General features: G+C 39.5%; 2 long non-coding RNA genes across 2 annotated transcripts in view; one reads left to right on the top strand and one right to left on the bottom strand.

Annotated features, from left to right (window-relative positions):
• Positions 1-23,739, bottom strand: part of LOC146571484 (uncharacterized) — a 39,669-nt gene extending 15,930 nt beyond the window's left edge. Inside the window, exon 1 of the long non-coding RNA XR_014893132.1 lies at positions 23,519-23,739. This is a non-coding gene — a long non-coding RNA (uncharacterized LOC146571484). The remainder of the gene's footprint in view (positions 1-23,518) is intronic.
• A 91-nt stretch (positions 23,740-23,830) lies between these two features.
• LOC146571483 (uncharacterized) lies at positions 23,831-25,984 on the top strand. The gene is made up of 4 exons (XR_014893243.1): positions 23,831-24,120; positions 24,814-24,862; positions 25,031-25,094; positions 25,490-25,984. It is a non-coding gene; the product is annotated as an uncharacterized LOC146571483 (long non-coding RNA).
• Positions 25,985-26,419: the final 435 nt, after the last annotated feature.

Raw genomic sequence — 26,419 nt, 5'->3', positions numbered from 1 at the left:
AAAGTTTGAGGTCAATTTTCACCTGGTTTATAACCATGTGATTGGTCCACACAGCAGTGATTGTTTCTAAGATTTGGCGCACGTATAAGTGTGTAGACATTTCCTAATGCATCATGGGTGATTCAACATAAATGATTCATTAAACACACATCTGTGAAAACATTTCTGATCATTTTCATGTAATATTATGTTAAAGTAAATGTAAATTATTAATTAAAAGACAACTGTTTGAATCTGACCACAAACTTTTGAGCAGTAGTGTGTGTTGTATGCATGTGTCTGTCTGTATCTGACCAGGATTTTGTCATCAGTGTCAACAAAACGCTCATTTTTTTAGCTGTGTCCATCATCAAAATTGAGGTGGAGTGTTTTAACTCTGATGGCAATCTCTCCCTAACAAGTCCACTTTATTGCGTGCTCATTTTCTCCTATTAGTGGCTCATACGTATATAATTAGGAAACATGCATTAAGTCAGCGGTCCTCAACCTTTTTTGCGCCACAGACCGGTTTATGCCTGACAATATTTTCAAGGACCGACCTTTAAGGTGTCGCAGATAAATACAACAAAATAAAACTAGTACCGGTACCGAAAAAAGAAGATTTATTCATAACACTTGAAAAGACCCAGGGACACCGAGTTAACGATAAAAACGATAACAAAATAACGCTGAAAACCGATAAAAACCCTGAAAACCATACATTTCACAACTGAGCCTCAACTCTCGCGGCCCGGTACCAAACGACTCACGGACCGGTACCGGTCCGAGGCCCGGGGGTTGGGGACCGCTGCATTAAGTGCACTAATTTCTCACACTTATCAGTGGCTCATGGTTGCTTAAGGCCTATGTCTGTACTTGACCACAGAGGCAGAGCATCATTCAACCTGCCAGCTGCCTATCTTGGGAGCTTTTCAAGGATGACAGACTCCACTTTCTCTGCAGCAAGACAGCTCATAACTTTTTTACAGTGTCTCACTGTCCTCATACTTCTATATATTCTTCTGTAATAGATAACTATACACTATCATTGCAATCTACACTACAGCTCAAAAGTTTGAAGTCAATTTTCACCTGGTTTATAACCATGTGATCGGTCCACACAGCAGTGATTGTTTCTAAGATTTGGCGCACGTATAAGTGTGTAGACATTTCCTAATGCATCATGGGTGATTCAACATAAATGATTCATTAAACACACATCTGTGAAAACATTTCTGATCATTTTCATGTAATATTATGTTAAAGTAAATGTAAATTATTAATTAAAAGACAACTGTTTGAAACTGACCACAAACTTTTGAGCAGTAGTGTGTGTTGTATGCATGTGTCTGTCTGTATCTGACCAGGATTTTGTCATCAGTGTCAACAAAACGCTCATTTTTTTAGCTGTGTCCATCATCAAAATTGAGGTGGAGTGTTTTAACTCTGATGGCAATCTCTCCCTAACAAGTCCACTTTATTGCGTGCTCATTTTCTCCTATTAGTGGCTCATACGTATATAATTAGGAAACATGCATTAAGTCAGCGGTCCTCAACCTTTTTTGCGCCACGGACCGGTTTATGCCCGACAATATTTTCAAGGACCGACCTTTAAGGTGTCGCAGATAAATACAACAAAATAAAACTAGTACCGGTACCGAAAAAGAAGATTTATTCATAACACACTTGAAAAGGCCCAGGGACACCGAGTTAACGATAAAAACGATAACAAAATAACGCTGAAAACCGATAAAAACCCTGAAAACCATACATTTCACACCTGAGCCTCAACTCTCGCGGCCCGGTACCAAACGACTAACGGACTGGTACCGGTCCGAGGCCCGGGGGTTGGGGACCGCTGCATTAAGTGCACTAATTTCTCACGCTTATCAGTGGCTCATGGTTGCTTAAGGCCTATGTCTGTACTTGACCACAGAGGCAGAGCATCATTCAACCTGCCAGCTGCCTATCTTGGGAGCTTTTCAAGGATGACAGACTCCACTTTCTCTGCAGCAAGACAGCTCATAACTTTTTTACAGTGTCTCTCTGTCCTCATACTTCTATATATTCTTCTGTAATAGATAACTATACACTATCATTGCAATCTACACTACAGCTCAAAAGTTTGAGGTCAATTTTCACCTGGTTTATAACCATGTGATCAGTCCATACAGCAGTGATTGTTACTAAAAATGGGCCCATGTATAAGTGTGTAGACATTTCCTAATGCATCATGGGTGATTTAACATAAATGATTCATTAAACACACATCTGTGAAAACATTTCTGATCATTTTCATGTAATATTATGTTAAAGTAAATGTAAATTATTAATTAAAAGACAACTGTTTGAAACTGACCACAAACTTTTGAGCAGTAGTGTGTGTTGTATGCATGTGTCTGTCTGTATCTGACCAGGATTTTGTCATCAGTGTCAACAAAACGCTCATTCTTTTAGCTGTGTCCATCATCAAAATTGAGGTGGAGTGTTTTAACTCTGATGGCAATCTCTCCCTAACAAGTCCACTTTATTGCGTGCTCATTTTCTCCTATTAGTGGCTCATACGTATATAATTAGGAAACATGCATTAAGTCAGCGGTCCTCAACCTTATTTGCGCCACAGACCGGTTTATGCCCGACAATATTTTCAAGGACTGGCCTTTAAGGTGTCGCGGATAAATACAACAAAATAAAACTAGTACCAGTACCGAAAAAAAGAAGATTTATTCATAACACACTTGAAAAGGCCCAGGGACACCGAGTTAACGATAAAAACGATAACAAAATAACCCTGAAAACCGATAAAAACCCTGAAAACCATACATTTCACACCTGAGCCTCAACTCTCGCGGCCCGGTACCAAACGACTCACGGACCGGTACCGGTCCGAGGCCCGGGGGATGGGGACCGCTGCATTAAGTGCACTAATTTCTCACACTTATCAGTGGCTCATGGTTGCTTAAGGCCTATGTCTGTACTTGACCACAGAGGCAGAGCATCATTCAACCTGCCAGCTGCCTATCTTGGGAGCTTTTCAAGGATGACAGACTCCACTTTCTCTGCAGCAAGACAGCTCATAACTTTTTTACAGTGTCTCCCTGTCCTCATACTTCTATATATTCTTCTGTAATAGATAACTATACACTATCATTGCAATCTACACTACAGCTCAAAAGTTTGAAGTCAATTTTCACCTGGTTTATAACCATGTGATTGGTCCACACAGCAGTGATTGTTTCTAAGATTTGGCGCACGTATAAGTGTGTAGACATTTCCTAATGCATCATGGGTGATTCAACATAAATGATTCATTAAACACACATCTGTGAAAACATTTCTGATCATTTTCATGTAATATTATGTTAAAGTAAATGTAAATTATTAATTAAAAGACAACTGTTTGAAACTGACCACAAACTTTTGAGCAGTAGTGTGTGTTGTATGCATGTGTCTGTCTGTATCTGACCAGGATTTTGTCATCAGTGTCAACAAAACGCTCATTTTTTTAGCTGTGTCCATCATCAAAATTGAGGTGGAGTGTTTAACTCTGATGGCAATCTCTCCCTAACAAGTCCACTTTATTGCGTGCTCATTTTCTCCTATTAGTGGCTCATACGTATATAATTAGGAAACATGCATTAAGTCAGCGGTCCTCAACCTTTTTTGCGCCACAGACCGGTTTATGCCCGACAATATTTTCAAGGACCGACCTTTAAGGTGTCGCGGATAAATACAACAAAATAAAACTAGTACCGGTACCGAAAAAAGAAGATTTATTCATAACACACTTGAAAAGGCCCAGGGACACCGAGTTAACGATAAAAACGATAACAAAATAACGCTGAAAACCGATAAAAACCCTGAAAACCATACATTTCACACCTGAGCCTCAACTCTCGCGGCCCGGTACCAAACGACTCACGGACCGGTACCGGACCGAGGCCCGGGGGATGGGGACCGCTGCATTAAGTGCACTAATTTCTCACACTTATCAGTGGCTCATGGTTGCTTAAGGCCTATGTCTGTACTTGACCACAGAGGCCGAGCATCATTCAACCTGCCAGCTGCCTATCTTGGGAGCTTTTCAAGGATGACAGACTCCACTTTCTCTGCAGCAAGACAGCTCATAACTTTTTTACAGTGTCTCCCTGTCCTCATACTTCTATATATTCTTCTGTAATAGTTAACTATACACTATCATTGCAATCTACACTACAGCTCAAAAGTTTGAGGTCAATTTTCACCTGGTTTATAACCATGTGATCGGTCCATACAGCAGTGATTGTTTCTAAGATTTGGCGCACGTATAAGTGTGTAGACATTTCCTAATGCATCATGGGTGATTCAACATAAATGATTCATTAAACACACATCTGTGAAAACATTTCTGATCATTTTCATGTAATATTATGTTAAAGTAAATGTAAATTATTAATTAAAAGACAACTGTTTGAATCTGACCACAAACTTTTGAGCAGTAGTGTGTGTTGTATGCATGTGTCTGTCTGTATCTGACCAGGATTTTGTCATCAGTGTCAACAAAACGCTCATTTTTTTAGCTGTGTCCATCATCAAAATTGAGGTGGAGTGTTTTAACTCTGATGGCAATCTCTCCCTAACAAGTCCACTTTATTGCGTGCTCATTTTCTCCTATTAGTGGCTCATACGTATATAATTAGGAAACATGCAGCGGTCCTCAACCTTTTTTGCGCCACGGACCGGTTTATGCCCGACAATATTTTAAAGGACCGGCCTTTAAGGTTTCTCAGATAAATACAACAAAATAAAACTAGTACCGGTACCGAAAAAAGAAGATTTATTCATAACACACTTGAAAAGGCCCAGGGACACCGAGTTAACGATAAAAACGATAACAAAATAACGCTGAAAACCGATAAAAACCCTGAAAACCATACATTTCACACCTGAGCCTCAACTCTCGCGGCCCGGTACCAAACGACTCACGGACCGGTACCGGACCGAGGCCCGGGGGTTGGGGACCGCTGCATTAAGTGCACTAATTTCTCACACTTATCAGTGGCTCATGGTTGCTTAAGGCCTATGTCTGTACTTGACCACAGAGGCAGAGCATCATTCAACCTGCCAGCTGCCTATCTTGGGAGCTTTTCAAGGATGACAGACTCCACTTTCTCTGCAGCAAGACAGCTCATAACTTTTTTACAGTGTCTCTCTGTCCTCATACTTCTATATATTCTTCTGTAATAGATAACTATACACTATCATTGCAATCTACACTACAGCTCAAAAGTTTGAAGTCAATTTTCACCTGGTTTATAACCATGTGATTGGTCCACACAGCAGTGATTGTTTCTAAGATTTGGCGCACGTATAAGTGTGTAGACATTTCCTAATGCATCATGGGTGATTCAACATAAATGATTCATTAAACACACATCTGTGAAAACATTTCTGATCATTTTCATGTAATATTATGTTAAAGTAAATGTAAATTATTAATTAAAAGACAACTGTTTGAAACTGACCACAAACTTTTGAGCAGTAGTGTGTGTTGTATGCATGTGTCTGTCTGTATCTGACCAGGATTTTGTCATCAGTGTCAACAAAACGCTCATTCTTTTAGCTGTGTCCATCATCAAAATTGAGGTGGAGTGTTTTAACTCTGATGGCAATCTCTCCCTAACAAGTCCACTTTATTGCGTGCTCATTTTCTCCTATTAGTGGCTCATACGTATATAATTAGGAAACATGCATTAAGTCAGCGGTCCTCAACCTTTTTTGCGCCACGGACCGGTTTATGCCCGACAATATTTTCAAGGACCGACCTTTAAGGTGTCGCGGATAAATACAACAAAATAAAACTAGTACCGGTACCGAAAAAAGAAGATTTATTCATAACACACTTGAAAAGGCCCAGGGACACCGAGTTAACGATAAAAACGATAACAAAATAACGCTGAAAACCGATAAAAACCCTGAAAACCATACATTTCACACCTGAGCCTCAACTCTCGCGGCCCGGTACCAAACGACTCACGGACCGGTACCGGACCGAGGCCCGGGGGATGGGGACCGCTGCATTAAGTGCACTAATTTCTCACACTTATCAGTGGCTCATGGTTGCTTAAGGCCTATGTCTGTACTTGACCACAGAGGCCGAGCATCATTCAACCTGCCAGCTGCCTATCTTGGGAGCTTTTCAAGGATGACAGACTCCACTTTCTCTGCAGCAAGACAGCTCATAACTTTTTTACAGTGTCTCCCTGTCCTCATACTTCTATATATTCTTCTGTAATAGTTAACTATACACTATCATTGCAATCTACACTACAGCTCAAAAGTTTGAGGTCAATTTTCACCTGGTTTATAACCATGTGATCGGTCCATACAGCAGTGATTGTTTCTAAGATTTGGCGCACGTATAAGTGTGTAGACATTTCCTAATGCATCATGGGTGATTCAACATAAATGATTCATTAAACACACATCTGTGAAAACATTTCTGATCATTTTCATGTAATATTATGTTAAAGTAAATGTAAATTATTAATTAAAAGACAACTGTTTGAATCTGACCACAAACTTTTGAGCAGTAGTGTGTGTTGTATGCATGTGTCTGTCTGTATCTGATCAGGATTTTGTCATCAGTGTCAACAAAACGCTCATTTTTTTAGCTGTGTCCATCATCAAAATTGAGGTGGAGTGTTTTAACTCTGATGGCAATCTCTCCCTAACAAGTCCACTTTATTGCGTGCTCATTTTCTCCTATTAGTGGCTCATACGTATATAATTAGGAAACATGCAGCGGTCCTCAACCTTTTTTGCGCCACGGACCGGTTTATGCCCGACAATATTTTAAAGGACTGGCCTTTAAGGTTTCTCAGATAAATACAACAAAATAAAACTAGTACCGGTACCGAAAAAAGAAGATTTATTCATAACACACTTGAAAAGACCCAGGGACACCGAGTTAACGATAAAAACGATAACAAAATAACGCTGAAAACCGATAAAAACCCTGAAAACCATACATTTCACACCTGAGCCTCAACTCTCGCGGCCCGGTACCAAACGACTCACGGACCGGTACCGGTCCGAGGCCCGGGGGTTGGGGACCGCTGCATTAAGTGCACTAATTTCTCACACTTATCAGTGGCTCATGGTTGCTTAAGGCCTATGTCTGTACTTGACCACAGAGGCAGAGCATCATTCAACCTGCCAGCTGCCTATCTTGGGAGCTTTTCAAGGATGACAGACTCCACTTTCTCTGCAGCAAGACAGCTCATAACTTTTTTACAGTGTCTCCCTGTCCTCATCCTTCTATATATTCTTCTGTAATAGATAACTATACACTATCATTGCAATCTACACTACAGCTCAAAAGTTTGAAGTCAATTTTCACCTGGTTTATAACCATGTGATCGGTCCATACAGCAGTGATTGTTTCTAAGATTTGGCGCACGTATAAGTGTGTAGACATTTCCTAATGCATCATGGGTGATTCAACATAAATGATTCATTAAACACACATCTGTGAAAACATTTCTGATCATTTTCATGTAATATTATGTTAAAGTAAATGTAAATTATTAATTAAAAGACAACTGTTTGAAACTGACCACAAACTTTTGAGCAGTAGTGTGTGTTGTATGCATGTGTCTGTCTGTATCTGACCAGGATTTTGTCATCAGTGTCAACAAAACGCTCATTTTTTAGCTGTGTCCATCATCAAAATTGAGGTGGAGTGTTTTAACTCTGATGGCAATCTCTCCCTAACAAGTCCACTTTATTGCGTGCTCATTTTCTCCTATTAGTGGCTCATACGTATATAATTAGGAAACATGCATTAAGTCAGCGGTCCTCAACCTTTTTTGCGCCACAGACCGGTTTATGCCCGACAATATTTTAAAGGACCGACCTTTAAGGTGTCGCGGATAAATACAACAAAATAAAACTAGTACCGGTACCGAAAAAAGAAGATTTATTCATAACACACTTGAAAAGGCCCAGGGACACCGAGTTAACGATAAAAACGATAACAAAATAAACCTGAAAACCGATAAAAACCCTGAAAACCATACATTTCACACCTGAGCCTCAACTCTCGCGGCCCGGTACCAAACGACTCACGGACAGGTACCGGTCCGAGGCCCGGGGGTTGGGGACCGCTGCATTAAGTGCACTAATTTCTCACACTTATCAGTGGCTCATGGTTGCTTAAGGCCTATGTCTGTACTTGACCACAGAGGCAGAGCATCATTCAACCTGCCAGCTGCCTATCTTGGGAGCTTTTCAAGGATGACAGACTCCACTTTCTCTGCAACAAGACAGCTCATAACTTTTTTACAGTGTCTCCCTGTCCTCATACTTCTATATATTCTTCTGTAATAGATAACTATACACTATCATTGCAATCTACACTACAGCTCAAAAGTTTGAGGTCAATTTTCACCTGGTTTATAACCATGTGATCAGTCCATACAGCAGTGATTGTTACTAAAAATGGGCCCATGTATAAGTGTGTAGACATTTCCTAATGCATCATGGGTGATTCAACATAAATGATTCATTAAACACACATCTGTGAAAACATTTCTGATCATTTTCATGTAATATTATGTTAAAGTAAATGTAAATTATTAATTAAAAGACAACTGTTTGAAACTGACCACAAACTTTTGAGCAGTAGTGTGTGTTGTATGCATGTGTCTGTCTTTATCTGACCAGGATTTTGTCATCAGTGTCAACAAAACGCTCATTCTTTTAGCTGTGTCCATCATCAAAATTGAGGTGGAGTGTTTTAACTCTGATGGCAATCTCTCCCTAACAAGTCCACTTTATTGCGTGCTCATTTTCTCCTATTAGTGACTCATACGTATATAATTAGGAAACATGCATTAAGTCAGCGGTCCTCAACCTTTTTTGCGCCACGGACCGGTTTATGCCCGACAATATTTTCAAGGACCGGCCTTTAAGGTGTCGCAGATAAATACAACAAAATAAAACTAGTACCGGTACCGAAAAAAAGAAGATTTATTCATAACACACTTGAAAAGGCCCAGGGACACCGAGTTAACGATAAAAACGATAACAAAATAACGCTGAAAACCGATAAAAACCCTGAAAACCATACATTTCACACCTGAGCCTCAACTCTCGCGGCCCGGTACCAAACGACTCACGGACAGGTACCGGTCCGAGGCCCGGGGGTTGGGGACCGCTGCATTAAGTGCACTAATTTCTCACACTTATCAGTGGCTCATGGTTGCTTAAGGCCTATGTCTGTACTTGACCACAGAGGCAGAGCATCATTCAACCTGCCAGCTGCCTATCTTGGGAGCTTTTCAAGGATGACAGACTCCACTTTCTCTGCAACAAGACAGCTCATAACTTTTTTACAGTGTCTCACTGTCCTCATACTTCTATATATTCTTCTGTAATAGATAACTATACACTATCATTGCAATCTACACTACAGCTCAAAAGTTTGAGGTCAATTTTCACCTGGTTTATAACCATGTGATCAGTCCATACAGCAGTGATTGTTACTAAAAATGGGCCCATGTATAAGTGTGTAGACATTTCCTAATGCATCATCGGTGATTTAACATAAATGATTCATTAAACACACATCTGTGAAAACATTTCTGATCATTTTCATGTAATATTATGTTAAAGTAAATGTAAATTATTAATTAAAAGACAACTGTTTGAAACTGACCACAAACTTTTGAGCAGTAGTGTGTGTTGTATGCATGTGTCTGTCTGTATCTGACCAGGATTTTGTCATCAGTGTCAACAAAACGCTCATTCTTTTAGCTGTGTCCATCATCAAAATTGAGGTGGAGTGTTTTAACTCTGATGGCAATCTCTCCCTAACAAGTCCACTTTATTGCGTGCTCATTTTCTCCTATTAGTGGCTCATACGTATATAATTAGGAAACATGCATTAAGTCAGCGGTCCTCAACCTTATTTGCGCCACAGACCGGTTTATGCCCGACAATATTTTCAAGGACTGGCCTTTAAGGTGTCGCGGATAAATACAACAAAATAAAACTAGTACCAGTACCGAAAAAAAGAAGATTTATTCATAACACACTTGAAAAGGCCCAGGGACACCGAGTTAACGATAAAAACGATAACAAAATAACCCTGAAAACCGATAAAAACCCTGAAAACCATACATTTCACACCTGAGCCTCAACTCTCGCGGCCCGGTACCAAACGACTCACGGACCGGTACCGGTCCGAGGCCCGGGGGATGGGGACCGCTGCATTAAGTGCACTAATTTCTCACACTTATCAGTGGCTCATGGTTGCTTAAGGCCTATGTCTGTACTTGACCACAGAGGCAGAGCATCATTCAACCTGCCAGCTGCCTATCTTGGGAGCTTTTCAAGGATGACAGACTCCACTTTCTCTGCAGCAAGACAGCTCATAACTTTTTTACAGTGTCTCCCTGTCCTCATACTTCTATATATTCTTCTGTAATAGATAACTATACACTATCATTGCAATCTACACTACAGCTCAAAAGTTTGAAGTCAATTTTCACCTGGTTTATAACCATGTGATTGGTCCACACAGCAGTGATTGTTTCTAAGATTTGGCGCACGTATAAGTGTGTAGACATTTCCTAATGCATCATGGGTGATTCAACATAAATGATTCATTAAACACACATCTGTGAAAACATTTCTGATCATTTTCATGTAATATTATGTTAAAGTAAATGTAAATTATTAATTAAAAGACAACTGTTTGAAACTGACCACAAACTTTTGAGCAGTAGTGTGTGTTGTATGCATGTGTCTGTCTGTATCTGACCAGGATTTTGTCATCAGTGTCAACAAAACGCTCATTTTTTTAGCTGTGTCCATCATCAAAATTGAGGTGGAGTGTTTAACTCTGATGGCAATCTCTCCCTAACAAGTCCACTTTATTGCGTGCTCATTTTCTCCTATTAGTGGCTCATACGTATATAATTAGGAAACATGCATTAAGTCAGCGGTCCTCAACCTTTTTTGCGCCACAGACCGGTTTATGCCCGACAATATTTTCAAGGACCGACCTTTAAGGTGTCGCGGATAAATACAACAAAATAAAACTAGTACCGGTACCGAAAAAAGAAGATTTATTCATAACACACTTGAAAAGGCCCAGGGACACCGAGTTAACGATAAAAACGATAACAAAATAACGCTGAAAACCGATAAAAACCCTGAAAACCATACATTTCACACCTGAGCCTCAACTCTCGCGGCCCGGTACCAAACGACTCACGGACCGGTACCGGACCGAGGCCCGGGGGATGGGGACCGCTGCATTAAGTGCACTAATTTCTCACACTTATCAGTGGCTCATGGTTGCTTAAGGCCTATGTCTGTACTTGACCACAGAGGCCGAGCATCATTCAACCTGCCAGCTGCCTATCTTGGGAGCTTTTCAAGGATGACAGACTCCACTTTCTCTGCAGCAAGACAGCTCATAACTTTTTTACAGTGTCTCCCTGTCCTCATACTTCTATATATTCTTCTGTAATAGTTAACTATACACTATCATTGCAATCTACACTACAGCTCAAAAGTTTGAGGTCAATTTTCACCTGGTTTATAACCATGTGATCGGTCCATACAGCAGTGATTGTTTCTAAGATTTGGCGCACGTATAAGTGTGTAGACATTTCCTAATGCATCATGGGTGATTCAACATAAATGATTCATTAAACACACATCTGTGAAAACATTTCTGATCATTTTCATGTAATATTATGTTAAAGTAAATGTAAATTATTAATTAAAAGACAACTGTTTGAATCTGACCACAAACTTTTGAGCAGTAGTGTGTGTTGTATGCATGTGTCTGTCTGTATCTGACCAGGATTTTGTCATCAGTGTCAACAAAACGCTCATTTTTTTAGCTGTGTCCATCATCAAAATTGAGGTGGAGTGTTTTAACTCTGATGGCAATCTCTCCCTAACAAGTCCACTTTATTGCGTGCTCATTTTCTCCTATTAGTGGCTCATACGTATATAATTAGGAAACATGCAGCGGTCCTCAACCTTTTTTGCGCCACGGACCGGTTTATGCCCGACAATATTTTAAAGGACCGGCCTTTAAGGTTTCTCAGATAAATACAACAAAATAAAACTAGTACCGGTACCGAAAAAAGAAGATTTATTCATAACACACTTGAAAAGGCCCAGGGACACCGAGTTAACGATAAAAACGATAACAAAATAACGCTGAAAACCGATAAAAACCCTGAAAACCATACATTTCACACCTGAGCCTCAACTCTCGCGGCCCGGTACCAAACGACTCACGGACCGGTACCGGACCGAGGCCCGGGGGTTGGGGACCGCTGCATTAAGTGCACTAATTTCTCACACTTATCAGTGGCTCATGGTTGCTTAAGGCCTATGTCTGTACTTGACCACAGAGGCAGAGCATCATTCAACCTGCCAGCTGCCTATCTTGGGAGCTTTTCAAGGATGACAGACTCCACTTTCTCTGCAGCAAGACAGCTCATAACTTTTTTACAGTGTCTCTCTGTCCTCATACTTCTATATATTCTTCTGTAATAGATAACTATACACTATCATTGCAATCTACACTACAGCTCAAAAGTTTGAAGTCAATTTTCACCTGGTTTATAACCATGTGATTGGTCCACACAGCAGTGATTGTTTCTAAGATTTGGCGCACGTATAAGTGTGTAGACATTTCCTAATGCATCATGGGTGATTCAACATAAATGATTCATTAAACACACATCTGTGAAAACATTTCTGATCATTTTCATGTAATATTATGTTAAAGTAAATGTAAATTATTAATTAAAAGACAACTGTTTGAAACTGACCACAAACTTTTGAGCAGTAGTGTGTGTTGTATGCATGTGTCTGTCTGTATCTGACCAGGATTTTGTCATCAGTGTCAACAAAACGCTCATTCTTTTAGCTGTGTCCATCATCAAAATTGAGGTGGAGTGTTTTAACTCTGATGGCAATCTCTCCCTAACAAGTCCACTTTATTGCGTGCTCATTTTCTCCTATTAGTGGCTCATACGTATATAATTAGGAAACATGCATTAAGTCAGCGGTCCTCAACCTTTTTTGCGCCACGGACCGGTTTATGCCCGACAATATTTTCAAGGACCGACCTTTAAGGTGTCGCGGATAAATACAACAAAATAAAACTAGTACCGGTACCGAAAAAAGAAGATTTATTCATAACACACTTGAAAAGGCCCAGGGACACCGAGTTAACGATAAAAACGATAACAAAATAACGCTGAAAACCGATAAAAACCCTGAAAACCATACATTTCACACCTGAGCCTCAACTCTCGCGGCCCGGTACCAAACGACTCACGGACCGGTACCGGACCGAGGCCCGGGGGATGGGGACCGCTGCATTAAGTGCACTAATTTCTCACACTTATCAGTGGCTCATGGTTGCTTAAGGCCTATGTCTGTACTTGACCACAGAGGCCGAGCATCATTCAACCTGCCAGCTGCCTATCTTGGGAGCTTTTCAAGGATGACAGACTCCACTTTCTCTGCAGCAAGACAGCTCATAACTTTTTTACAGTGTCTCCCTGTCCTCATACTTCTATATATTCTTCTGTAATAGTTAACTATACACTATCATTGCAATCTACACTACAGCTCAAAAGTTTGAGGTCAATTTTCACCTGGTTTATAACCATGTGATCGGTCCATACAGCAGTGATTGTTTCTAAGATTTGGCGCACGTATAAGTGTGTAGACATTTCCTAATGCATCATGGGTGATTCAACATAAATGATTCATTAAACACACATCTGTGAAAACATTTCTGATCATTTTCATGTAATATTATGTTAAAGTAAATGTAAATTATTAATTAAAAGACAACTGTTTGAATCTGACCACAAACTTTTGAGCAGTAGTGTGTGTTGTATGCATGTGTCTGTCTGTATCTGATCAGGATTTTGTCATCAGTGTCAACAAAACGCTCATTTTTTTAGCTGTGTCCATCATCAAAATTGAGGTGGAGTGTTTTAACTCTGATGGCAATCTCTCCCTAACAAGTCCACTTTATTGCGTGCTCATTTTCTCCTATTAGTGGCTCATACGTATATAATTAGGAAACATGCAGCGGTCCTCAACCTTTTTTGCGCCACGGACCGGTTTATGCCCGACAATATTTTAAAGGACTGGCCTTTAAGGTTTCTCAGATAAATACAACAAAATAAAACTAGTACCGGTACCGAAAAAAGAAGATTTATTCATAACACACTTGAAAAGACCCAGGGACACCGAGTTAACGATAAAAACGATAACAAAATAACGCTGAAAACCGATAAAAACCCTGAAAACCATACATTTCACACCTGAGCCTCAACTCTCGCGGCCCGGTACCAAACGACTCACGGACCGGTACCGGTCCGAGGCCCGGGGGTTGGGGACCGCTGCATTAAGTGCACTAATTTCTCACACTTATCAGTGGCTCATGGTTGCTTAAGGCCTATGTCTGTACTTGACCACAGAGGCAGAGCATCATTCAACCTGCCAGCTGCCTATCTTGGGAGCTTTTCAAGGATGACAGACTCCACTTTCTCTGCAGCAAGACAGCTCATAACTTTTTTACAGTGTCTCCCTGTCCTCATCCTTCTATATATTCTTCTGTAATAGATAACTATACACTATCATTGCAATCTACACTACAGCTCAAAAGTTTGAAGTCAATTTTCACCTGGTTTATAACCATGTGATCGGTCCATACAGCAGTGATTGTTTCTAAGATTTGGCGCACGTATAAGTGTGTAGACATTTCCTAATGCATCATGGGTGATTCAACATAAATGATTCATTAAACACACATCTGTGAAAACATTTCTGATCATTTTCATGTAATATTATGTTAAAGTAAATGTAAATTATTAATTAAAAGACAACTGTTTGAAACTGACCACAAACTTTTGAGCAGTAGTGTGTGTTGTATGCATGTGTCTGTCTGTATCTGACCAGGATTTTGTCATCAGTGTCAACAAAACGCTCATTTTTTAGCTGTGTCCATCATCAAAATTGAGGTGGAGTGTTTTAACTCTGATGGCAATCTCTCCCTAACAAGTCCACTTTATTGCGTGCTCATTTTCTCCTATTAGTGGCTCATACGTATATAATTAGGAAACATGCATTAAGTCAGCGGTCCTCAACCTTTTTTGCGCCACAGACCGGTTTATGCCCGACAATATTTTAAAGGACCGACCTTTAAGGTGTCGCGGATAAATACAACAAAATAAAACTAGTACCGGTACCGAAAAAAGAAGATTTATTCATAACACACTTGAAAAGGCCCAGGGACACCGAGTTAACGATAAAAACGATAACAAAATAAACCTGAAAACCGATAAAAACCCTGAAAACCATACATTTCACACCTGAGCCTCAACTCTCGCGGCCCGGTACCAAACGACTCACGGACAGGTACCGGTCCGAGGCCCGGGGGTTGGGGACCGCTGCATTAAGTGCACTAATTTCTCACACTTATCAGTGGCTCATGGTTGCTTAAGGCCTATGTCTGTACTTGACCACAGAGGCAGAGCATCATTCAACCTGCCAGCTGCCTATCTTGGGAGCTTTTCAAGGATGACAGACTCCACTTTCTCTGCAACAAGACAGCTCATAACTTTTTTACAGTGTCTCCCTGTCCTCATACTTCTATATATTCTTCTGTAATAGATAACTATACACTATCATTGCAATCTACACTACAGCTCAAAAGTTTGAGGTCAATTTTCACCTGGTTTATAACCATGTGATCAGTCCATACAGCAGTGATTGTTACTAAAAATGGGCCCATGTATAAGTGTGTAGACATTTCCTAATGCATCATGGGTGATTCAACATAAATGATTCATTAAACACACATCTGTGAAAACATTTCTGATCATTTTCATGTAATATTATGTTAAAGTAAATGTAAATTATTAATTAAAAGACAACTGTTTGAAACTGACCACAAACTTTTGAGCAGTAGTGTGTGTTGTATGCATGTGTCTGTCTTTATCTGACCAGGATTTTGTCATCAGTGTCAACAAAACGCTCATTCTTTTAGCTGTGTCCATCATCAAAATTGAGGTGGAGTGTTTTAACTCTGATGGCAATCTCTCCCTAACAAGTCCACTTTATTGCGTGCTCATTTTCTCCTATTAGTGACTCATACGTATATAATTAGGAAACATGCATTAAGTCAGCGGTCCTCAACCTTTTTTGCGCCACGGACCGGTTTATGCCCGACAATATTTTCAAGGACCGGCCTTTAAGGTGTCGCAGATAAATACAACAAAATAAAACTAGTACCGGTACCGAAAAAAAGAAGATTTATTCATAACACACTTGAAAAGGCCCAGGGACACCGAGTTAACGATAAAAACGATAACAAAATAACGCTGAAAACCGATAAAAACCCTGAAAACCATACATTTCACACCTGAGCCTCAACTCTCGCGGCCCGGTACCAAACGACTCACGGACAGGTACCGGTCCGAGGCCCGGGGGTTGGGGACCGCTGCATTAAGTGCACTAATTTCTCACACTTATCAGTGGCTCATGGTTGCTTAAGGCCTATGTCTGTACTTGACCACAGAGGCAGAGCATCATTCAACCTGCCAGCTGCCTATCTTGGGAGCTTTTCAAGGATGACAGACTCCACTTTCTCTGCAACAAGACAGCTCATAACTTTTTTACAGTGTCTCACTGTCCTCATACTTCTATATATTCTTCTGTAATAGATAACTATACACTATCATTGCAATCTACACTACAGCTCAAAAGTTTGAGGTCAATTTTCACCTGGTTTATAACCATGTGATCAGTCCATACAGCAGTGATTGTTACTAAAAATGGGCCCATGTATAAGTGTGTAGACATTTCCTAATGCATCATCGGTGATTTAACATAAATGATTCATTAAACACACATCTGTGAAAACATTTCTGATCATTTTCATGTAATATTATGTTAAAGTAAATGTAAATTATTAATTAAAAGACAACTGTTTGAAACTGACCACAAACTTTTGAGCAGTAGTGTGTGTTGTATGCATGTGTCTGTCTGTATCTGACCAGGATTTTGTCATCAGTGTCAACAAAACGCTCATTTTTTAGCTGTTTTTGTCATCAAAATTGAGGTGGAGTGTTTTAACTCTGATGGCAATCTCTCCCTAACAAGTCCACTTTATTGCGTGCTCATTTTCTCCTATTAGTGGCTCATACGTATATAATTAGGAAACATGCATTAAGTCAGCGGTCCTAAACCTTATTTGCGCCACAGACCGGTTTATGCCCGACAATATTTTCAAGGACCGGCCTTTAAGGTGTCGCGGATAAATACAACAAAATAAAACTAGTACCGGTACCGAAAAAAGAAGATTTATTCATAACACACTTGAAAAGGCCCAGGGACACCGAGTTAACGATAAAAACGATAACAAAATGACCCTGAAAACCGATAAAAACCCTGAAAACCATACATTTCACACCTGAGCCTCAACTCTCGCGGCCCGGTACCAAACGACTCACGGACCGGTACCGGACCGAGGCCCGGGGGATGGGGACCGCTGCATTAAGTGCACTAATTTCTCACACTTATCAGTGGCTCATGGTTGCTTAAGGCCTATGTCTGTACTTGACCACAGAGGCAGAGCATCATTCAACCTGCCAGCTGCCTATCTTGGGAGCTTTTCAAGGATGACAGACTCCACTTTCTCTGCAGCAAGACAGCTCATAACTTTTTTACAGTGTCTCCCTGTCCTCATACTTCTATATATTCTTCTGTAATAGATAACTATACACTATCATTGCAATCTACACTACAGCTCAAAAGTTTGAAGTCAATTTTCACCTGGTTTATAACCATGTGATCAGTCCATACAGCAGTGATTGTTACTAAAAATGGGCCCATGTATAAATGTGTAGACATTTCCTAATGCATCATGGGTGATTCAACATAAATGATTCATTAAACACACATCTGTGAAAACATTTCTGATCATTTTCATGTAATATTATGTTAAAGTAAATGTAAATTATTAATTAAAAGACAACTGTTTGAAACTGACCACAAACTTTTGAGCAGTAGTGTGTGTTGTATGCATGTGTCTGTCTGTATCTGACCAGGATTTTGTCATCAGTGTCAACAAAACGCTCATTTTTTAGCTGTGTCCATCATCAAAATTGAGGTGGAGTGTTTTAACTCTGATGGCAATCTCTCCCTAACAAGTCCACTTTATTGCGTGCTCATTTTCTCCTATTAGTGGCTCATACGTATATAATTAGGAAACATGCACTAAGTCAGCGGTCCTCAACCTTATTTGCGCCACAGACCGGTTTATGCCCGACAATATTTTCAAGGACTGGCCTTTAAGGTGTCGCGGATAAATACAACAAAATAAAACTAGTACCGGTACCGAAAAAAAGAAGATTTATTCATAACACACTTGAAAAGGCCCAGGGACACCGAGTTAACGATAAAAACGATAACAAAATAACGCTGAAAACCGATAAAAACCCTGAAAACCATATATTTCACACCTGAGCCTCAACTCTCACGGCCCGGTACCAAACGACTCACGGACCGGTACCGGTCCGAGGCCCGGGGGATGGGGACCGCTGCATTAAGTGCACTAATTTCTCACACTTATCAGTGGCTCATGGTTGCTTAAGGCCTATGTCTGTACTTGACCACAGAGGCAGAGCATCATTCAACCTGCCAGCTGCCTATCTTGGGAGCTTTTCAAGGATGACAGACTCCACTTTCTCTGCAGCAAGACAGCTCATAACTTTTTTACAGTGTCTCCCTGTCCTCATACTTCTATATATTCTTCTGTAATAGATAACTATACACTATCATTGCAATCTACACTACAGCTCAAAAGTTTGAAGTCAATTTTCACCTGGTTTATAACCATGTGATCGGTCCATACAGCAGTGATTGTTACTAAAAATGGGCCCATGTATAAATGTGTAGACATTTCCTAATGCATCATGGGTGATTCAACATAAATGATTCATTAAACACACATCTGTGAAAACATTTCTGATCATTTTCATGTAATATTATGTTAAAGTAAATGTAAATTATTAATTAAAAGACAACTGTTTGAAACTGACCACAAACTTTTGAGCAGTAGTGTGTGTTGTATGCATGTGTCTGTCTGTATCTGACCAGGATTTTGTCATCAGTGTCAACAAAACGCTCATTTTTTAGCTGTGTCCATCATCAAAATTGAGGTGGAGTGTTTTAACTCTGATGGCAATCTCTCCCTAACAAGTCCACTTTATTGCGTGCTCATTTTCTCCTATTAGTGGCTCATACGTATATAATTAGGAAACATGCATTAAGTCAGCGGTCCTCAACCTTTTTTGCGCCACGGACCCGTTTATGCCCGACAATATTTTCAAGGACTGGCCTTTAAGGTGTCGCGGATAAATACAACAAAATAAAACTAGTACCGGTACCGAAAAAAAGAAGATTTATTCATAACACACTTGAAAAGGCCCAGGGACACCGAGTTAACGATAAAAACGATAACAAAATAACACTGAAAACCGATAAAAACCCTGAAAACCATACATTTCACACCTGAGCCTCAACTCTCGCGGCCCGGTACCAAACGACTCACGGACCGGTACCGGTCCGAGGCCCGGGGGATGGGGACCGCTGCATTAAGTGCACTAATTTCTCACACTTATCAGTGGCTCATGGTTGCTTAAGGCCTATGTCTGTACTTGACCACAGAGGCAGAGCATCATTCAACCTGCCAGCTGCCTATCTTGGGAGCTTTTCAAGGATGACAGACTCCACTTTCTCTGCAGCAAGACAGCTCATAACTTTTTTACAGTGTCTCCCTGTCCTCATACTTCTATATATTCTTCTGTAATAGATAACTATACACTATCATTGCAATCTACACTACAGCTCAAAAGTTTGAAGTCAATTTTCACCTGGTTTATAACCATGTGATTGGTCCATACAGCAGTGATTGTTTCTAAGATTTGGCGCACGTATAAGTGTGTAGACATTTCCTAATGCATCATCGGTGATTTAACATAAATGATTCATTAAACACACATCTGTGAAAACATTTCTGATCATTTTCATGTAATATTATGTTAAAGTAAATGTAAATTATTAATTAAAAGACAACTGTTTGAAACTGACCACAAACTTTTGAGCAGTAGTGTGTGTTGTATGCATGTGTCTGTCTGTATCTGACCAGGATTTTGTCATCAGCGTCAACAAAACGCTCATTTTTTTAGCTGTGTCCATCATCAAAATTGAGGTGGAGTGTTTTAACTCTGATGGCAATCTCTCCCTAACAAGTCCACTTTATTGCGTGCTCATTTTCTCCTATTAGTGGCTCATACGTATATAATTAGGAAACATGCACTAAGTCAGCGGTCCTCAACCTTATTTGCGCCACAGACCGGTTTATGCCCGACAATATTTTCAAGGACTGGCCTTTAAGGTGTCGCGGATAAATACAACAAAATAAAACTAGTACCGGTACCGAAAAAAAGAAGATTTATTCATAACACACTTGAAAAGGCCCAGGGACACCGAGTTAACGATAAAAACGATAACAAAATAACGCTGAAAACCGATAAAAACCCTGAAAACCATATATTTCACACCTGAGCCTCAACTCTCACGGCCCGGTACCAAACGACTCACGGACCGGTACCGGTCCGAGGCCCGGGGGTTGGGGACCGCTGCATTAAGTGCACTAATTTCTCACACTTATCAGTGGCTCATGGTTGCTTAAGGCCTATGTCTGTACTTGACCACAGAGGCAGAGCATCATTCAACCTGCCAGCTGCCTATCTTGGGAGCTTTTCAAGGATGACAGACTCCACTTTCTCTGCAGCAAGACAGCTCATAACTTTTTTACAGTGTCTCCCTTTCCTCATACTTCTATATATTCTTCTGTAATAGATAACTATACACTATCATTGCAATCTACACTACAGCTCAAAAGTTTGAAGTCAATTTTCACCTGGTTTATAACCATGTGATCAGTCCATACAGCAGTGATTGTTACTAAAAATGGGCCCATGTATAAATGTGTAGACATTTCCTAATGCATCATGGGTGATTCAACATAAATGATTCATTAAACACACATCTGTGAAAACATTTCTGATCATTTTCATGTAATATTATGTTAAAGTAAATGTAAATTATTAATTAAAAGACAACTGTTTGAAACTGACCACAAACTTTTGAGCAGTAGTGTGTGTTGTATGCATGTGTCTGTCTGTATCTGACCAGGATTTTGTCATCAGTGTCAACAAAACGCTCATTTTTTAGCTGTGTCCATCATCAAAATTGAGGTGGAGTGTTTTAACTCTGATGGCAATCTCTCCCTAACAAGTCCACTTTATTGCGTGCTCATTTTCTCCTATTAGTGGCTCATACGTATATAATTAGGAAACATGCAGCGGTCCTCAACCTTTTTTGTGCCACGGACCGGTTTATGCCCGACAATATTTTAAAGGACCGGCCTTTAAGGTTTCGCAGATAAATACAACAAAATAAAACTAGTACCGGTACCGAAAAAAGAAGATTTATTCATAACACACTTGAAAAGACCCAGGGACACCGAGTTAACGATAAAAACGATAACAAAATAAGGCTGAAAACCGATAAAAACCCTGAAAACCATACATTTCACACCTGAGCCTCAACTCTCGCGGCCCGGTACCAAATGACTCACGGACCGGTACCGGTCCGAGGCCCGGGGGTTGGGGACCGCTGCATTAAGTGCACTAATTTCTCACACTTATCAGTGGCTCATGGTTGCTTAAGGCCTATGTCTGTACTTGACCACAGAGGCAGAGCATCATTCAACCTGCCAGCTGCCTATCTTGGGAGCTTTTCAAGGATGACAGACTCCACTTTCTCTGCAGCAAGACAGCTCATAACTTTTTTACAGTGTCTCCCTGTCCTCATACTTCTATATATTCTTCTGTAATAGATAACTATACACTATCATTGCAATCTACACTACAGCTCAAAAGTTTGAAGTCAATTTTCACCTGGTTTATAACCATGTGATTGGTCCACACAGCAGTGATTGTTTCTAAGATTTGGCGCACGTATAAGTGAGTAGACATTTCCTAATGCATCATGGGTGATTCAACATAAATGATTCATTAAACACACATCTGTGAAAACATTTCTGATCATTTTCATGTAATAATATGTTAAAGTAAATGTAAATTATTAATTAAAAGACAACTGTTTGAATCTGACCACAAACTTTTGAGCAGTAGTGTGTGTTGTATGCATGTGTCTGTCTGTATCTGACCAGGATTTTGTCATCAGTGTCAACAAAACGCTCATTCTTTTAGCTGTTTTTGTCATCAAAATTGAGTTCATGGCAATCTCTCCCTAACATGTTCACTTTATTCTGTGCTCCTCAATTTACTCTACAGCTGAAAAAAGTTTCAAGTCAGTTAGAAACGTCTTTTTAAAAAAAAACAAAAAAAAAAACAACCAAGATCCGCTTTTAGATTTTGCAAATTAATTGGGAATGCAAATAAATATTATTCCTTAAAACTTGCATAGATCACCAATTATGAATGATGATTGATTAAATATTACCTGGTGTATGGATTACAATAATAATAGCAAGTGTGTAGATTATATTACCTTTCCTCAGTTTATCACATTAAATCTCAGCTTACTAGTGACCCAGCATTTTTCTAAGTACAGAAGCACTAACCAACATCATTTTTTCAAGTAATATAAAAATCATCTTTATATATTACCTTTTTAAACATCCCATTTTCTTTCTAATGTCATTAAAACAAGTTTGCACATTTGAATAACAGTAATCAGACCTCCAGATCTTTTAAGCTTTCAGTTTTTTTCTCAGTGTCACACATGGATTAGTTTTCGTCTCTTTCAATAAGAAAGTCAAATCTTCAAACCCTAAAGCAATCTTTGTTTCTTTCAATCATTCCAATATTTTTCATCTCCTGTTATATAATTGCAGTTAACCAGGGCTTAGCTACTCTGATCCACAGCAATTTTGGGGGTGTGGATACCTATTTTCTTTTTTTCACAGGTGCGGAGCCTTTTTTAAAAAAATAACGAATAAACTGCATTTTTTAAAAGTACCTTTAACATAAATGTAGACTGACAAGTAACTCAACCTTTAACACGGTGATCATAGTGAAGTTTCTAGTTCAGATCAAAATTATTGTTCTGATTAAGGAAACAGTAAATCTGGCCACATTATTGTCCCGATCCTCCAATCTTCCCTTTCCAATGTGACTAAATAAAATGCAACTTTTTTTTAATAAAAGCAGTTAATAAACCCAGATATTTCTTACAGTAAGAATCCTCCAACAACCTTTCAAAAGAATTTTTTTTGTCTTTCCTCAATTTTGAGACCAACTGAACCCACAAACCTGAAGCTGCAGACCCCAAACTAACCAAATTTAATGTTTCCTTAATCAGCACAGTAATTTTTAAGTCTTTATGTGTTATGTTTACTCACAGTTTTGATGCTTGCTTCTTCGACTTGATCCACGATTAGCTCTGCACCATCGCTCTGCTGTTTTCTCTCTCCTCATGCTTCTCCTTCATTCGTCCTGTCCTCAGATATAATCCAACCTGCCTCCTTGTTTCCTCCTTGACTTGTATTCGCAAAATTTCCAGTTAAATTAAGAGTAATCCAGAAAAGTTTCCCTGGTTCAAAAGCTCTTCCAGTTGCCTGTCTTCTTGTCCTCCTTCAAATGTGCAGTTTATATATTTGTATTTATTTGACTTCATATTGCCATGGCAACATAACACAGAGCATCATGGTAGATTAAAGCAGGTGGTTCTGTCCTCTACAGAAATGCTGATAAACTCAATTTATTTGAGTTGTCTTAATTTAGAAAAACTAAGTAAGACAGAAGTTTTTCTTCTCAGTGCGGAGGGATGAAAGATGTGTTTTGAAAATGCCACTCACTACCGTCCTCCTCCCTAGCACGGATCAGTCCGCAAGTTCATGGTGCCAGCATTTTTTATGGAATATGTTGAGCAAACCTAGGAAAGCGTCAGCTCAAGAGATTATTGTTGTCATTGCTGTGGATCTTTACCTGATACACTGACTTGGTGAGTAAATGTTTACTCTTATTCAAACTGATTTTGTGGCTTCTCTTAGTTTAGCACCGTGCTAGCTAGTTAGTGTTAGCCTAGCGTTGCTGCTGCGGCTGGGCTCATGTTACTTAGAAATGAACACCACAGCCTTAAAAACCTTATATAAAAATGTGTCTGTGAAATTTTCTGTTGATTGTTTGAAATAAAAAAGTGAGATAAGAGCCCAGACAAAATTCTTCGGGGGGGTGAAAACAATAAGCCAGGAGTTAGCTGTGCTCGCGGACTCTTACCAAGCCTTGACCTCCCGGTCAGCTATAACAGAGCTCTCGTCGGAGCCTGTGCGTACTTGTAAGCGCAGCAATGGTGGAGGAGCGCGGCTAAAAAACCTATTACTTTTTCTGGGTCACAAAATCAACTTTTAAGATATTTTCAGGCGAGAATGTAGCTGTCGAAAGTTCAAATATCTGCTCGATTTATCAAGACGTCACATATTTGCAAAAATGCCCAGACGTTTTCCAAGACGTCCATTTTTTTCATGCTTTGTGGCACCTTGAACATCTGTGGCATCTATTAATGTCAAATCTAGCCTTTATTTAACAACATAAGCAAACTCTATGTTACAATGATTGCACAGCCATTAAGGATCAAATCGGTTTCTGAAAAATGTTCTGTTTTTTCTCCCTCTGCTTGCTTCATACTGTCTTTGAGGCTCGGGACCAGCACTCCTGCTGTTGGACAGAAAGACATCAACTCAGTGGTAAGTATTTTGGTTTTCCAATATATTAGCAACTGTCAGTGACATTTATATTAATCAGGCTGAACTTTAATCATACTTTAGATCAGCCTGTTTTACTTATTGTTTTACTTCTTTTTTGGTTTGGGGAAGTTGTTTCTTTACTGATCTTTTCCTGTCTTCTGTTATTAGACTTGAGATATGACTGCACTAGGCTGTTGCTGGTGACTCCAGTTAATTCTACAAGACATGCTGTGTAAGTAAACAAACAACAACAGTTTGGTCTGCATTTCTTGAAAGATCACATCCCCCAAACTTAGTTTAGAGGGTCTACACTGAATATAGTGAAGTCTGCAAGTTTAACAGCAAAATTTGTTTTGTGCCCAAATCATTTTGCACATCATTAGAATGAAAGTTATTGGCCATCTTTGCATAGCCCTTTTTAAAATGATGCTTTCATGACATTATTGTGTGTCGGGTGGGGGTCACGGCTATCCAGACTGACAATTTGGACATTGAATGTCACCTCTCCAGTGGGGAGGGAGCCTGAGATTGTCTAAATTGGAGTCTGTTTCATACCAAATGCAGAAAAAAATGTTTTAAGAAAGCAATTAAGTTCATGTTCCAAAAAATATGATTGTTTGCTTGCAGGACAACAGGAGAGATGAGTCCTCCGTCACAGATGGTGTGGTCAGTGAAGATGGTCGCCTGCAGGTTCAAGCTCATTGCATCTCCAACCCACATCCACTGCCACTGTACTTAAGGGAAGTTAAAGACTTTCTTCTGCACCTATATTTGGATCACCTCGATCCGTGATAGTCATTCAGGCAGTAATGCCTGGACTGGAAACAAGCCATCCTTAAAATATTACAACATTCCAGCTCATGTGTTGGAATGAAAAACAAATGTGTTGTTTAAATTAGAGACTACACTTGTGACAGAACAACAAATATTTTATTTTGATTATATAAGTAATTTAAGTACAAAACAAACTTGTGGTAGGCCTAAACTTATTTTTAGAATAACTAAATCTGAGACTTTGTTTCATTGTAAGATTATAACCGTGATGGCAATATAATTGTTTGTTGTTCAGCAGAACAGTGTCCAGTATGTTGGCTGTTATACTTTGTTGTGTTTGAAAATAAAAGTTGGTCTGATTTTAACATCATTACAAAAAGTGTTGTTAATTATTTTTAATCATATTCAGGTTACCACAAATTGTTTTTCATTTAGTTGAACTTGAAATGTTTGTCAGTAAGTAAACAATTAGTACTGTACAGTCAGAAATATCAAGTTATTCTTAATACTGCAGACTTGCAATATTAGTCATCTTAAGTAAGCTTTACTTAGTTTTTTTGAGGCAACGAGTTCTGGGAACTAACAAGGCTGTACAGTGTACTCAAAATGAGTAAGTTGCCCTAACTTGGTCATCTCACTTGATCCAATTTTTTTGAGTTCTGGGAACAAATGAGCTTGTACAGAGTACTCAAAATAAACAAGTTGTCCTAATTTAGTCATTTTAAGTTAAGCTTTACTCAATTCTTTTGAGGCAATGAGTTTCCTCAATTTTTTTGAGTTCTG

Source organism: Mchenga conophoros, linkage group LG7, assembly GCF_057382185.1.
Source record: "Mchenga conophoros isolate Kocher_MC1m ecotype Shallow Benthic linkage group LG7, M_conophoros_male_GT1.1, whole genome shotgun sequence".
NCBI lineage: Eukaryota > Metazoa > Chordata > Actinopteri > Cichliformes > Cichlidae > Mchenga > Mchenga conophoros.
Note: the sequence above shows the minus strand (reverse complement) of the source record. Positions and strands in the feature narration are given on the sequence as shown.